The sequence below is a fragment of the Cyanistes caeruleus genome, chromosome 2 (assembly GCF_971803275.1).
Source record: "Cyanistes caeruleus chromosome 2, bCyaCae1.hap1.1, whole genome shotgun sequence".
NCBI lineage: Eukaryota > Metazoa > Chordata > Aves > Passeriformes > Paridae > Cyanistes > Cyanistes caeruleus.
Window position 1 is genome coordinate 64569119 of NC_141702.1, and position 14226 is coordinate 64583344.

The 14226-nt window shown below is 37.7% G+C and overlaps 1 protein-coding gene and 1 long non-coding RNA gene across 4 annotated transcripts in view; both read right to left on the reverse strand.

Annotated features, from left to right (window-relative positions):
* The window catches only part of PDE7B (phosphodiesterase 7B), a 169872-nt gene that overhangs the window by 141441 nt on the left and 14205 nt on the right, over positions 1–14226 (reverse strand). The window lies entirely within an intron of this gene.
* LOC147654873 (uncharacterized) lies at positions 5551–12245 on the reverse strand. The gene is made up of 2 exons (XR_015283322.1): positions 7519–12245; positions 5551–7440 (listed from the first exon to the last, which is right to left on the reverse strand). It is a non-coding gene; the product is annotated as an uncharacterized LOC147654873 (long non-coding RNA).

Here is a 14226-nt window from a genome sequence, read left to right on the forward strand (position 1 = left end):
AGGAAATGGAGTTGTTCCTGACACATTCCCTCAGCCAGGGAACACTGAGCTGAAGACAGAAGATGACACCACCAAGGGCTGCTCTGGACAGCTGCTCAGGACAGGGCTGCTCTGGTGGGGTCCCTGAAGTTTACGATTGTTCTGATTCTTTTCACAATTAGCAAAAAAACCCCAAACAAATGGGGTCACGTTGGAGATCAGAGTAGCTGTCATGGTTTGGGAATGGTATTTTCCAATTTAGTACTCCCACTAAAACCACGTGCCGCTCACTTCCCCATCCCCTGCAGCACTCCAGAGAGAGAACTGGAGGCAAAAAAGGCAAATATCACAGGTTGAGATACGAACAACTTAGTGGAAACAGCAATGAGACAAGGAAATGAACAGTAATAGCAACAATACTAATGACAGAGGGTACAAGAAAGAATTCACACAGAAACCCCCTGACAGCAGACAATACCAGCTGGCTCCCTCTGGCACCTTTGCTCAGCCAGACCAGAACCCCTTCTCCTTAGAAGAGAGTATCTTCTCCTCCTGCCTCTGGCAATGACATGAGTGTTACAGAATAACCTCCAGGTCCTGTCTGTGCCACCTCCTGGATACTGAAATGAATGAACCCTGTCCTGGCAGGAACCAGGACAGTAGCTGTTCTCTTTCTGGAATTTGGCAATACTGTGATTTCCTGAGCAGGTTGCAACTGGGCCATTTTGTTTAACTGCATTTAATGGATCTATTCAGCATGAATTTGCATCTTTCATCTTTGAACTTATTTGTATTTTTGACCCCCTCAACATCCTCTGGAAAGGAGTTCCAGAATTTAATTATGCATTGTGTGAAAAAATACTTCCTTTTCACCTAACTCCGTTCTCCAACATTCTCATTTATCGTTTCCTCATTCCTGACTTACGGAAAATAGTTCCTCATTCCTGACTTATGGACAATTCCATGCCTTTCAAAACTTCTAGACCTCTGTTAAATCCTTCCCTTTCTTGTTGATCACACCTTTTCCACTCCATCAGTGGTCTTCCACCTGGAAGCCAAATCCATTTAGGCAGCAATGCACAACAAACCCTACTGCAACCAGAGCAAGTTGGTTTCATTCTGGCTGAACTGGCTGCCTGACCTTGTCATGGCAATAGGGAACATGGCTAGGATGGATGCATTATTTAGTAAGCTTTTCTCTGAGAATCTAAAATGCCATCGCCCATCGCCATTTCCCCCCACGAAGGAGAGTTCACATAGGTGGCATTTTACATTTCAGTAATGGAGTGCACTTTGGTCCGTGGAAATTACTTCACCTTTCACTTTATGCTACAATTTGTGGGGAAACTGAGCATAACTTTACCTCATTTCTTTAATATATTTCCAAATTCTAAGATAAGGAGGAAAACCTCTAAAAACCAGGGAAAAATTCAATTCTCAGTTGCACTTAAATAATATTTTTTTGATGTCTACAAAATTACAAACTCCTAGTCAGTGCCTAATTTGGTGTATTGCAGGGACCAGGGGAGGATTTTTCCCTTTTTATTCTGGGCAAGTGTTCCTGGTAAGTCACTATTTTAACTTTGACTGTTTGGAACTGCCATGGCAGTTCATTTATTTAGGCTTGAAATGATTTTCTATAAGAAATATTTGTCTCTGAATTTACATGACATTTCTGGCATCAGCTTCACAATTGCACCATAAAACTGGTTTATTTCCAGAACTTTCACCCTCCCTGTCAACACACAGCTGGAATGGAACAGAAGGAAGACAAATACAGACTGTTTGTGGGCTTCAGAGAGAAATGCATTCATCACTAAGCCTGATATGAAAAGGTACAACTGACTTCTTAACCACTTTCTCTGCTATAGATCATCTTTCACTTATACTACTGACGCCTCTGAAATGTGTTCTTGAGAAAAAGGGTGAAATTTTCAACAAGTACAAATCTTGAAGCAATTTCTTTCTGGTTGCAAAAAAGCCTGGGCTGAGTAATTATCAACTGTGTCTATCATCAGCTTTAAAGAAAGTTGCACTAAAGTACAAATGCAGAAACTATCTGTGTTCCTGTAGCACTACTCAGGGTTGAGAGACAGGCTGCCATAAACCAAGTTTTAGGAACTTTCTGCTGGACTTTCTGATACCAAAAGTGGAGAAATCTGGAACAGCAGCAGCATCTGCTTATTTCACTGCAAAATACATGGATATGATATCTCACTGATGCAGAATGCAGAAAAAGAAGAGAAATTAGGAGATACGGAGATCATGAAAAATATCTAGTACAAGGAGCAAAGATATGGAAGAAATGTGAACAAGTGTGAATGGGAAATGCTGCTGTGCCAGAAGCTTAGATGCACAGTATCTGTGGAAATTGGCAGAATGAATTTGAGAATACCAGTCTAACAAAGAGGAAAAACCCCAATGCTGTAGCAAGAACATGTACTGATAATAACAAAGGATGAGGCTGATATTTGACACAGAAAATGGGAAATGGGGATGTGGGTAAATTTGAGGGTGCTTCAGAATCATCATAAATTCTACAAGAAAGGAAGTAAAAGGGGAGGTAGTTCTTAGAAAGGAATTGGAAAAGATAAATTATAAAATAGGAACACCCTGGATTTCTCAGAAAATCTGATTGGCAGTCACCTGTAGCTGAAAGTAGAGACAATGATGATGAATCAGGGAAGAAGCACAACAAACCTAAGGCAATCTTCAGTGTAGCCATAGAAATACTTACATACTTGTGCAGAATGAAAATATTTCCTTAGTGTAAATTAGAGTCATTTTTACATTTAAATTCTGGAAACAGTGGAGGCAAACTTTATATGAAAAAAATATAAAAACAAAGACGTAGGAATTCAATCTGGTAAAATAATTTTAAGTTTCATCAACTTCAAAACTAACATATACGGTAAAGCATAAATTCACACCCTTCTATGCTACCTTCTCTACTTAAATTTGCCTTGGATTGTTGCCAAAATATCATTCATAGGAATCAGATCAACACATCAAGAGTGAAGTCAGAAATACATGGTCATACACAGATGTCAAGAATATTTCTTTCAACCCACAACAGTAAATGAGGACTTGAGATCCCTGTTTTGTGAACATGTAAGAACTAAATGCACTACCTGAGTCAGAAAATGCTTCATCCTATCACCTGCATTTGTCCCTTGTGTCGTGCACCAACACCCCTTCCACCACTTCACTCAGCTGTGGCTCTGTCAGCTGGTTCTCAAGGAGACCTTAGGCACTGGGCTGGGCAGTCAAAATGAGAGTACCATGCTGGCTATCACTCATACTTTACACCACCCTTCAAACAGGCCCCTTGAGGATATCAGCATGTGCTGAACAGAAAGGATGACAAGATGGACCTCTTCCCTCTGCAGAAGGTATGTCAGCAGGAGAAAACATCCCATCTCTAACAGAAACTCATGTCAGAAAGTCATGATGAAAGACATTTAAAACTTCTGTAGATTCAGTTAAGGAAATGGGACTCTGTTTGCATTATTTCTTGGAGAAGCTTACCTACCAATGTAACCAAGGCTGTTACAGCTCCAAATATGGGTGCAAAACCTCTGTATACTGCAAGAAATTGATGTTTCAGCTTCTTGTTTACTTGCTATCTTTTTTTTGCCTCATTCAATGACAGATCCTTTCTAAATGATGGAGATGCAAATTACATTGAACAAAAAGGCTCTTCAAAACCTTCATGCTACTCTGTTTCCCACCACGTTTTTAAGTCTTAAAGTAAGTAAGGATTATGTCATACTGTAATTCTATTTTGAACTGAGTGGCATGTAAGACACTGTTTCCCCATAGTTATAGACTGACTGCTCTGAAACAGTGCATTAGGATCTCAGTGGATAAATGGAGAAGAGCAGGGCAATGAAATAATTTGTTGTTGTTGTTACTGATCTTTTTTGATGTGATGCTTAGGGACATGGTTTAGCGGTGGACTTGGCAGCGCCGGGTAAATGGCTGGACTCAATCCTAAAGGTCTTTGCCAACTTGAATTATCCTATGGTTCTTTGAAGTTATGAACAGCTCCAAGCTTTTGGCCAAAGTATGCTGAGCACCTGTTAATGGCATAGGCAGCTGAGGACACCATGAAGAGCAGTACAGGTGCTCTGTTGTTGAGCAGACACTCTCCTGCACAGTTCATGGCAACCAGCTCCAGCATGTTAGCATAGCCAGCATAGCCAGCATGGCTAAGGATGGGCTGGCAGGAAAGGGGTGCCCTCAGCTGCAGCATGTCTTATGTCCTGAGATATCCAGAAACAAAACAAATTCTGCAATGCCTCTTCCAATTAAGAATGTGGTCATATATAACAAAGATCCTTTTCAGGAGAATTTGTTTCCAGCTCTCTGCTTGATTTTCAGCAGAAAAGATGTCTTTGTCAAACAAACACGTGTTCCCAGATTATTCCACCTTATTCTCTATTATTCCTTTACCTTGTGTAAAAGTGTAGGAACTTTTCTTGTTTCCACAGGGCTATGTCTGCCTCATTACTAAGTCTCCTTGTGTCACTTAGAGATGTGCAGTACCTGACTTTCTGTTCCTGTGTCCGAGTTCTGTGTCACTTTACTCTGCCACAATGAAGTTGACATTTCCTTCAGCTGAGAAGAGCAAAGTACCTTTAATGTATATTTAAGGTTGCCAGTCACACTGACTGACACAGTGGGCTGTCAGATGCATTAACTTACATGTCAAAAGGTGCACATTTAGTCTGTTTGTTTAATCTCCAGTGGGGCAAGTAGGACAGAGCATGAATCCTTTATGCTTGTCAGGACTTTGCAAATCAATAGTAACCTTCTGTGATCTGCTGCTTTGAGCTGGGTGAGTTCATAAAGCTGTACTCAGTCTAAATCCACAATGGGCATTATTTGGAGGTTACCTCAACCAGCCATACAGCATTAATAAAATCAAGAAGGAGATGTTTTCCTTGGCATCTGAAGAAACATTGCCTGCCATTCTTTTTAAAGGGTTTCTTTACTTCTTCAGAAATATCAGACTGGAAGAACTCTTGGGAACATTCTGAAAATATCTTAATACCATATTATTATCAGAGCTCTTCAACAACTATTGCAGACCACATGTACTTTGTCCCCTTGCTACAACTATTTTTTTTAAAGACATAAACCTGCCAGATTTGAGGAAAGGAACAATTTCTTTAGCTGAAGTAAAAGCACAGTAGCCTGTGAGATGTGATTCTGCACTTGACTTGTAAGTACAGTACAGCACTGAGTATAATAGCTAGAAAGGGTGAAAAGTCCAACCATCCCCTAGAGTCATTAGGTGCTTAGGCTGCAGCAATGGATGAACTAATTAAATAAAAGTGAATTAGACTGGAGCCCTCCTTGGAAAAATACTTAGCTAATGACTTTGATGAGAAAATGTCAACATATATTTTCAAAGTGTTTCCAGACTATACAATAAGGTTCTAAGAGAAAATCCTATTCCCTTTAGAAATTTCTAGACCAGTTCTTCTCAGAGCAAAGACAGCAAACAAGACCCCATTGTTGTGACTTCCAAGTTCAGAACAAAGCTTGGGGGCAAGTATTTTCAGATTTTTCTTTTTTTGTAATTTTTAAAAAATAACATACAAATATTAGTACTCATTCATAGCACACAATTCTGATTATGAAGTCTTTTTCCTAATTAACGCATACAACTAGGCAACATAGGAAGAAGATAATCTTACGAAAAGAATCATGAAGATGGAAGATTTCAGTAAAACTCTACCTGGATTTGCTGGAATAGTTCTTTTTGCAGGATCCCCTCTTCCATTTGCAGCATGCATGATCAAAATATGGGAGCTGTATTATCTTTATCCTTCTAAACTAAACAGCACACACTTTCTCTCAGTAAGACCTTAGATTCTAATTTATTCCCACACATTAAAGGAAAAAAAATAAGTATTGTGTGCAAACACTGTGTGTGTATGTATGTGTGGGAGGTATTTTGCAATGTAGATGCAGCTGTTGCTTTGTGAGCTGCAGCTAGTAAAACTAGAATTATGAGCTGAAGGTGTCCACTTTCAGGTTCCCCTTGTGGCATTATGTGGCCCCTGTACATTTTTGATCCTGCTATCAAACAAATATATTCACAGCCTTCTGAAAATTACTTTTGGCTTTGTATGAAGGTCATTTCCATGCAAGATGAGAAGTTATTCTGTTGGCTACAGTGGAAACCTTGATACTGCTACCTTGCAGTATGCTACCTGCATCACATCCATAATAGATAGAAACACTTTCCTTAACTTTGGGGTTTTTCCTTTAAAAATGCAGGAACCTCTCCTCCTTTTTCTGCTAAAAAAAAAAAAAAAAAAAAAAAAAAAAAAAGACTGTACAAAGCATTTAAAAGGAAAGAACCCAAATTGTCAATTTACTTCAGTAAAAACAAAAAATCCCCACATTCTCCTCTGAGTCTGTATTTGAGAAAAAAAAAATTAACCTCACAACTTGTTGACTTTCTCCCACTGAACTTCTGCCTGCTTTATCAGGTAAGTGCCAGTGCTGAGGATTATCTATCATTTGGTTCCTGCTGCACTCATGGAATTCCTGGGCTATGCCTCCTAATTAAGGGACAGATTTTTACTTTGCTTCATAAAGATGCAAATAGGTGCCAATAGGGATTTCAAGATGAGAAGCATCAGATTTACAAATGTCTCAAACATATTTATTGAAGTGGGTTATGAATTTCTATTTGTTACTTTCTCAGGGCCCAAGTAAGAAGTCAATGGGAATTGTGTTTTAACATATAAATATCAAAATAACACAAGGAATTTGGAAATCTAAATCCCAGGCACTAAAATTGGGAAAATCTGACAAGAATATGCTCAGATTTGGGGAACAGGATTAATTGTCATCTGTGAAGATTATACTTCTTGAACTTTAGAAGGATTCAGCTTTGATTCATACTTTACAAATTAATTTATACTACTGATAGAACCCTTTGACATAATCTGTCTCAGAAAGCAACAAGCCAGGTTAGACAAGTAAAAATTGACTACTTACATAGTTACTAAATGGAAAAGGAAGTAGGATAACAATAATTTCACAATATAAAACAGGAATACAAAGGAATTTTGCCAGCCTAGCAAACAAAATATGAAGATAAAGATACTGAACAATAAATTTGAAATAAAAAATATAGGAGAACACTTTCATACAGTGCAAAAAGAAGATAAATTATTAGATTTATAACTACTAAAGACACCAAAGAGAAGGCATGGGCAGCTAACATGCACTGAATACCTTGTCTCAGTATTTGTTACACATAGAGAGCATCCACAGTACTTGTTCACGTTTGAAGTGTCTAGGGTAACAGACATAATAAAAGGTAGCAGACCTGTAGCTCGTAAGTAGCTTGTAAACTTTAAACTCTGTATAAAATATCCACATTCTCAAAGAACTCTGAAGCACACAGAAGTACAAGATGCTGAAATAATTAAATTTCTAATAATTAATTATTAAATAATTAATTAATTATTAAATTAATTAATTATTAAATAAATAATTAATTAATTTTTTCACAATGTGAGACCATGACCCCCTGTCAGACAAAGTTCTTGTCCCTGTTTAAGGCTGATCACATCTTAGCTGGTCAGAGGATATTCTGAGCTGGAAGGGACCCATGAGGATCATCGAAGTCCAGCTCCAAGAAGTAGAACTGTACAACTACAAGGCATATAAATGCAAAACTTCAGACACTGTCAAGAGCTCAAGACATTGCAACAGAGATCATTTCTCCTGTCCTTCTGCAAGTCTTATTTTAACAAACAGTGATACTGAAACATCAGCAATAGAAGAGCATACAGCAAAGCTGCTAAGATCTTATGGGCCCAAAGAGTAGGTAAAGGGCTCAATTGTTTTTGCATGGGCACTTCATGGAAATATAAAAATGCTACATGGCCACCACCACTGTTAATGCAATCCCACGTGGCAAATGAAGCAGGTCTGCCTTGCATAAAATGCTATTACTAGGTTGTGCAAATATGATAGAGAACAATATTTACATGTCATTTACAAATTACAACTCCTAAGAAGAAGCAATATAAACACTTAGCAGACACTTTTTTCCTACCAGGAACCTATGAGAAATGCTTAGACAAGAGAATTGAATCAAAGTTTACTGCAGTCAAAGAGAGACTTCCAATTTTTTGGGCTTTGGATCTGCACTTAAATCACAAATAGCTTTGCAGATGAGAATAAGAACATTATACTAAAGGAACAAGATAATAAAAAATGAACAAATAATTATTAACTTGAAAACTACAAAATGCATTTACTTGTTATGTACTGATTTTGTCTGTTTTGCACCATTACTGTCTCCTTCTTCTCTCTCCAGCAAAGGAGATATTATTGTACTGTATATTTATCACCCGCAGATTGCCCCATGTCAATAACTAACCAGCAGCCAAATAAGAATTTACAAATGTATTATAATTAAAAATTCTTTAATATGACAATCACAGCTATGCAAGGACCACAAATATGATATGTAGGACTTAAAAGCTTTTTACAGCTCTAGGGTTAAAAGTCTGGCTCATTAAGAACTACTAAGCCTCTTACTGTTATTGTCAAGTATGACATCAAATATTCACTAAATTCATTTTGCCCAACCTAATATAACTCCAGGTCTGCTGCTACTGAGCTATTACAGCTAATATTTGCAGTAGAAAAATGAAGAAAAGCAAATTCTGTTGTATATACATGTGAAGAGCCTTGATCAACAAACACATTTGGAACATTATGAGTTTGTCAAACAAAGTGTTCACAAAACTAGCATCCAACTAATATGTTGACTATTTCAGAAAACCCTGTTTACATAGAACCTTGCACAAACAACACAGCCTTCTGATTTATTAATTATTCTGTAAGTAGAATATGCAGTCACACTTGGAAGATACAAGTAGTCTATTGCTAAAAACACACTGTAAAAACCTGGATAGGAAATAAGCAAGCCATGAAACATTTTAATAAAATCTCAATTGATGCTGATAATTACATCATCAGGTTTCAATGTATGAGGTTGCAATGTGTGCCCATGTGAAATTAAAATTTCAGCAAACTATGCATAATAGTAATATGCATAATAGACACCGTACAAATCGAAACACATTCACTCCCACTATATTGAGTGTCATTTCGGTTGCTAAGCAGGAAAGAACCATGTTTACACATTCCAATTGGCTGTGTCCTCTAACAGTGTTACAAACAAAAGACACTCCTGAATTTCAGAAAATTATTGCCAGCAGGTGGTCAAGAATCAGCAAATGCAATTTATCCATACCTTGCAATGAAGTTTAAGAATAAGCTAAGCAGTCAGTCTATCCCCTAGGTATGTGACTTCTCTCTGAGATTTCAGGTAGGTATCTTTCTAGTGTATTGCTGCCAAAATGACTAAGCCACAACACCAGTGTTGAAATGCCACCTTCTGAAAAATTCCACAGGCCTATTTGTTCTGCATTCAGATCTTCAATTTCTTATGTTGGTAAGAAGTTTCTTGGCTGACTAGTTACACTCAAGTTAAAGAGGTTCCTAACAATGGGAATAAGCACAGTGTAGCAATCAGCTTTAGACAGAGACTGTCTTAAAAGACAAATATATTTTTTTTTCCTTGAGAACAGAACAAATCCAACTCAGTTACATTGAGATAATAGATACGGAGCTCCACATTAATGGAGTGAAAAATAATTTTGTTGAAAGATTCTTTGCCATTTCTTGATCAAGATGAACCACATGGATGATTGTATTAATCAAACAGGGCAGACTGGGACATGTCAGGAGATTTAATAAGTTCTGCAGAGTTTTGGTTCCTACTGTTGTGCTAGTTCCTCACGGTTATTGTGATATTCTGGCTCTGCTGTAGTTCACAGGAGATTTATTACAGAGCTCATTACATTCATTTGATATACTTTAATTAAAATATTAATTAAAGATAACTGTAACAAGGGACCTGGGATATATTGTGTGAGATCAGATTCACAGAATGACATGTTTCTCATCTTCAAATATAGACTCTTCGGCAGGGCTGCCACACAGAAGCAGACTTTCTACCTTATCTCTTGATGATAGGGACAATGTATTGTGTTTTTCAAGGTTGTTCTTAGATTGAGAACTGTTTGGGATTGCTGGAGTCTGGAAATGTTCAGGGATGTAAATATCTGGATTATAAATTACGATTCATTAATAGTTATAAAAACCTTTGTGGTAGTAGGCTTTTAGAGCAGAGAACATGCTCCTGTTGCTTTTACATAATCCTGTCCCTCTAATACAAGCTATTAATCAGTGGGTTCAGAAATATTTTCCCTTCTGAATAAATCTAGCAAATACAGGCTCAAAAAAATTAGAAGTTGTAAAGGTAAATTACGTGCAATTTACAATGTGGTTTCCCTGTGGATTTCAATCTTTGGAAGAGATACAAGTACCAACTCCTGGGCATGTACACACACATACATATACATAAACAAAATCAGGCCCTCAAATTACCTGTAGTAGCAATTATTTGGAACATCATAAGAAATGGGACTCTTATTCATCTTCTGAAAGCATAAATACTGACTAAAAGCATATGTTACATTTGAAACATTTACTATCATGCTCCTTTTGAACTCTAATAGTATACTAATGGATGTACCAGCAAAATATCAAAGCATAGATGACCTAGAATGCCCAGTGGCAAAAGGGTATGTTATTGAATGTGAATTAATGGATAAAATGTTCTGAAAGATAATTTGACCTGATTAATAAAAGCAGGAACAGACGTAATCCAGAATATCCTCAAAATACTCTGAAAGATAATGGAAACATGAATTATCTGCATTGTTTTGATAAAGCAGCAAAAGTACAAGAAAATTTCTACACTGGAAATAATTTGTTAACTTGGACCACCGTGGTACAGAAAACTTGTTAATGGAGAGATGTTCCTTCTGTCTTCTCCTTAAGTGACATTGCTGGCATTTCCACCTCCAGCTGGTGCCTGCTGGCAGTGCTACCACAGCCGTGGGGCTCGGTGCTCTGCCAGCCAAACGTGTGTCACGCTTGGAGTCACCAAACGGCTGGGGCTGGAAGGGCCCTCCGGAGATTGCCCGGCGCATCCCCTCTCCCTCTCACGCTCCATCGTACACAGTGACACAGCCATCTACACACAGTGATGAGATCTTTCCCAAGCCTTCTCTTCTCCAGGCTGAACAGTCTCCTAGCTCTCTCATCCTCTCCATGCATGACAGATCCTCCCAGTCCTTACTCATCTTTGTGATGCTTCAGTGAACACGAGTAACTTCGTGTCTTTCTTTCACTGGTGAGCCCAGAACTGGATGCAGTGCTCCAGATGTGGGTTCACTGCATGGATTGGTAATAAACTGTGAACCTCTAAGGATCTCTGTAGAAGTTGTCATTAAGGACTATGAACTAAAAAGGCCCGCAGAGATTTTTTTACATCAAATCAAGACTGATTCAAAGGTAGGCTAACCATTGAACTTAGCAAGCATGCATCAGAAGCAATAGCTTCTAGTGAAAGTATAGTTTGGATTCCTCAAAAAGAATAAAAGGGCTTTTGCTCTGAAGTAAATATAAAGGATAACATCTATATCACTGAAAAACTTTTACATCTGAAAAGGTTCTGTACTTCATTAGCTCATTTTAACATACAAAAATTTAGATACTGTTTATGCAACAATTAAGCCCTGCAAATATCAAATCTTACTTTGGTATGCTTATATTGCTTCTCTTTCATTTGCCATACTTGACTTTTGTTTCCAATCAAATGACTGAAGCAGTGCCTTTCTCTCTGTGTCACTTTGATTACACAGCAGCTAGAGCAATGGAGATGGCAGAGGGAAACAGGACAGCTGCATTGCAAGTAAATACATAGGGAACAAAAACATGGGAAAAGCAAAAACAAATATTCCCTTCTTTTCATTCAGGCATATCTTTGACTTTGCATTCTAAAGGAAAGCTAGACTTTGCTACGATGCCTCTAAATAATTTAGGTATCTTTTACAAAATTTGGTCTTAAAAAAGAAAAATTTGCTTTGTCACGATAGAAAAAATCACTGGTCTAAAAAAGCATTGATCTGTTATTTTATTTTACATATTGATATAGGAGTAGTATCAGTTTAGCTATCAAGTAGTTCTGTATGTCAGAATTAAGCAATCCAGTGTTTAATCTATCAGATTTCTAGGAATGGACATTATTGATTTATTCACATAAAGATAGAAAATGTCTATTCACACCTTTATACCATACATCTTGGTGCTGGTGGTCGAAAACTTCTTCCTGATCCTGTGGAATACAAATTCATACTTTCAAATATGGATATACTGCCCTTCCCTTTTCCAAACATCATACATGTGTCACAGTTTCCTTCTCACTCCTCTCCAGTAGCAAACATGCCTTCATATGAATTACTTGGAATTTATACTCTCATCTGCTAGTTCTCAAGTCCATCCTTCATTTAAAGTAAGACTATATTTAAAAAACCCCAGAAGTTTGTTCACAGTAAGAACAACTTGCAGAGATTAAAAATAATGAATCAAATGAAGAAAACACTCTTTGCAGAACCTGAACAACACAGGGAAGCTCTGTGGCTTTGCAATAGATAGCTGCTGTGGATTGGTCTTTTAACAAACTGTCATGTGGTCATTTGACACTTGTACTCAAATTAAGAGAGTGCTCCCAAATAGCTACAGAAATGCTAATTTGACAGGGCTGTGATGCATACAGAAAACCAGAGGTAGCAAGATGATGTGTTACTATTACATCTGATTTTTGCAAGTTGTTCATACTCCATTCTTGAAAATCAGCACTTTTGACTTCTTATATGTACTAGTAAAAGATATGGATTGGTAACTTTTTTCCTTGTAGGATTGAACCTATGCCTAGTGCTGTTTGTTTTTACAAGAGTTATTCTCAGTTCATTTATGTAAAAATTCCCATTTGCATTCTAAATTATCTTCTCCTGTAAGTAACAAATCTATTTATAAAGATTTAATAAGGAGATCTCTAAGTAGGTCTGGAAGGCTAGCCTAGTTAATCATAATATTGATTTGAATAAATATACATTTTAAATTATGGTATTTTTCTATTGCTATAAATCTTCCTACAGATAGCTTCATACAATTCTAAAAAAAACTAGTATTTTAGGGAAGAAAATAGTTTCAAAGTGTTATCATTAAATGAAAGGAGCATATATTTTTTTCCTTATTGAAAACAAAGAAAATTAGGATTGTGGCCTGTGATTTTCTACATGTAAGAATTAAGGACCAGTGTAGAAGGATCAAGACAGAGCCAAATCCTAGTGAGTTTGAACTAAGATGAATGGCAGCACAGTCTGGGTTAATAGCCCACATCAGTTTTTCTGTATTCACTTCTGCCATTTATTTATTCCTTTCTCCATCCTCATTTTAGTGAATGTTAATCTCTGACATTACTCAACAATGTTCTTCAACTGACCACCCTAACTCACTAGTACAGGACCTTTCACATCAAGAAGACCCCAAAAATCCTCTCAATAACACTAGGCAGACACAGCCGATAAAGAGCAGTGACAGACCCCGGCACATCAGACCTCGGCCACCCAAGTGATGGGCAGAGCAGTCCCCAGGAACAGCCAGTGAGGGCAAACAGAGGTCACAATGGCACCATTTGCTGGTCCTGGTGACTTGCCACCCACAGCATGAGGCACAGCCAGGCAGACCAAGCACCAAGAAATGGTCTGGAGACAGGCAAATCAGGCAGCACTCTTGATTCACCATCAGCTTTCAGGAGCCTGCAGAAGACACAGCTAAACAGGTCTGTAGGCTAAACTTCCATCAGGCAGAAGCACAACTACAACTTCACTATGAAATGGAATTGTGGAAATTGATCTGACACTTCTTTTTAGCAACATACATATATGGATATGTATATTTAATCCGTGCATTTGTTGCTCCTTGATGGGATATTTCTGATTATGAGGAACAGCAAGTTTTGCTGTGCAAAGAAAGCTGCTGCTTGTCTGCCTTTGGAACATATGGTGAGAGTAACTTCCAGTCTGAAATCAGACTCTTAAAATATTAAAACAGCAAAGGCCAGGAGAAGTCTGAGAGTCCAACTATCCAAATGTTATTAAGCAACTGGTTTGTTTCCTAGGAGTTAAACTATTTCCTAGCATTTAAATTATTCTGTGTCAAACTGTGTCTTTTATCAAGACTTCCAACATCATGGGGTGATATTACAAGAAAAATGCACAGGTAATA